This window comes from Vespa mandarinia, chromosome 2, assembly GCF_050613455.1.
Source record: "Vespa mandarinia isolate Hongniang chromosome 2, ASM5061345v1, whole genome shotgun sequence".
Taxonomy (NCBI): domain Eukaryota; kingdom Metazoa; phylum Arthropoda; class Insecta; order Hymenoptera; family Vespidae; genus Vespa; species Vespa mandarinia.
In genome coordinates, this window is record NC_140811.1 from 16,855,001 (window position 1) to 16,857,500 (window position 2,500).

General features: G+C 27.9%; 1 protein-coding gene across 8 annotated transcripts in view; it reads left to right on the forward strand.

The window, feature by feature from the left end:
- Mxd (MAX dimerization protein) overlaps positions 1–2,500 on the forward strand; it is a 173,375-nt gene that overhangs the window by 100,281 nt on the left and 70,594 nt on the right. The window lies entirely within an intron of this gene.

The window sequence follows — 2,500 nt, forward strand, 5'->3', positions numbered from 1 at the left end:
AAATGAATCTGAAAGAAAGGTTTACATTTTTCATTCAACTTTTATTCCAAATATCTAATGGTTCGTGCAATATTATTATTATTATTAATATTATTATTATTATTATTATTATTATTATTATTATTATTATTATTATTATTATTATTATTATTATTGTTACTATGATTATAAAGATATGCTTACAAAAGATTCTTTTGTTCTCAATATGTATATATATACGATCAAAAAACATGTATGAAATCTATAAAACATATACATACATATACCCACGCGCACACACACACATACACACACACACACACACACACACACACACACACATATATATATACACATATAAACGATGAAAATATGCTTTTAAAATCTAACGAACATACATAATTATAAACGGATCGAAAAGCTTATGGATCGGACAAATCACCTCCATTGATGGATTGTCAAAAGGATCATTATAATGTAGAAGATGGGTGTACATTTTGATCAGGATCAGAGAATGGTAGGGGGAATGATAGTAGAGGGGGTGGGAATAGTGGGATCAGATGATGGGGATGAAGTAGTTAAGTTCGGTTGGTGAGGAATCGAGGTGGAAGAACATCTCTGCGTTATGGTTCTTGGTCGTTCGTCCGTGTCTACCACGATCGGGTTTTCCTGGCACGAAGTAGATGGCGGAAACAAGTCGAGTCCTACTTTTAAGGTCGAGCCGAGGGAGTTTACGAGAGGAAAACTCAGATCGGCTCGCTCGCTTTAACCTACCCTTATCTACGCTCTAAACCCCATATCGAGCAGAATGAAAAGTACGAAGGTAGGAACTCTTCTAGGACAATCTAACACAAACACATATATGTATGTATATATATATATATATATACATATGCACATATATATATATATATATATATACATATACATACTTCCACTTGTCTTCTTATCTGTGATTTGGTGATTCCGTTTTTCATTATTTCTCCTTTTTATTCTCTCTGTCTCTCTCTCTCTCTTTTTTTCTGGTTCTGTCTCTCTCTCTCTCTCTCTCTCTCTCTCTCTCTCTTTCTCTCTTTCTTTCTTTCTTTCTTTTTCTCTCTTATCCATAAAATTTATTTTTCATTAGAGATTATACACATACGTTAAAAAAGTTTCATTACCTCTCGTTAGTTTTCTATTTTTCAAATATTTTATCTATTTATACGTAGATAATTTTTCGTATCTTAAAATGAAATTTCAATGAAATTATTCGCCCTAAAATAATAATTGTTGGCGTAACGTCGAACGAAATAAATAGAAAAAAAAAAAAAAAAAAAAAAAAAAAAAGAAAATGAATAATTGAAAGAGAAGGAAGGAAAAGTATTGAACAGTGTGTTTATGATACGTCATTATCGATATTCAAATTAATTCTTTATATTAATTTAATTTATTTAAATTATTAAATATACATTTAGATTATTTATTTATATCGAATGCCTGTAAATATCATTGAGTTTCGAAGGTTTTTCAAAATCGTAGTAATATTTTTTGTTCCTTTTTTGAAAGTTCCTTGAGTATAAAGTCGAATGAGATAATTGAAAAGAAAGAAAAGAAAAAAAAAAAAACATAATAAATAAATTAATTAATTAAAAACAAAACAAAACAAAAAAAAAAAAAAAGAAAAAAAAGAAAGAAAATGAGACTATTACGGATATCAAATAAAATGTATGATTAATATCGTCACGATGGTTATAATTTTAATTATTTATCGAATTTACGTTAATATTTACGTTTCAATTTATTTTGTTCATTGATATGATGATCAATGTCGTTACGTATATTTCCTGGAAATTTAGATACGTAAGTCGATGTTATTATTATCCTTCGTTATCTATATATACCAATGTCAGAATCGTCTTTGTTTACAAAAGTTAGAACTATCGAGGAATATTCCTTACCGTCTCATCAACGTGTCTTACACGACAGTTTGACTTTGAAGCTCATACGTGACGCATCTAAATACATATATTCTCTAATAATCCTACGCACATTCAAGATCTCTCCATATGCATAAATACATACATAAATGCATACATAATAACATACATAAATATATACATAAATACATACATACATACGTATATACATATATTTCGTGTTTGAAAGGTTCATATTAAAACTTTGAAAAATATTGTTGATCTAAGAACATGGATATATAATCGATATAATTATGTCGTTTCTCGATTTAATGTTGAAAAAAGGAGAAAGAAGGAGCAAAAAAGAAGAAAAAGAAAGAAGAAGAAGAAGAAGAAAAAAAAAAAGATAAGAGAGAAAAAGAGAAAAGAAAGAAGACGAGGATTAAAATAATATAATCATAGAATTAATCGAAATTGATTAAGTTGCAAATTACGAATAAGAAAAAAAAAGGAAAATTTTAAGGACATTAAGGATGGTAATTATCAATCGAAATCAATTTATAACTTGTAAAAAAAAAAGTGTAAATTTAATTATCTATGTGTATTGTGTTATATTCTATTGCCGA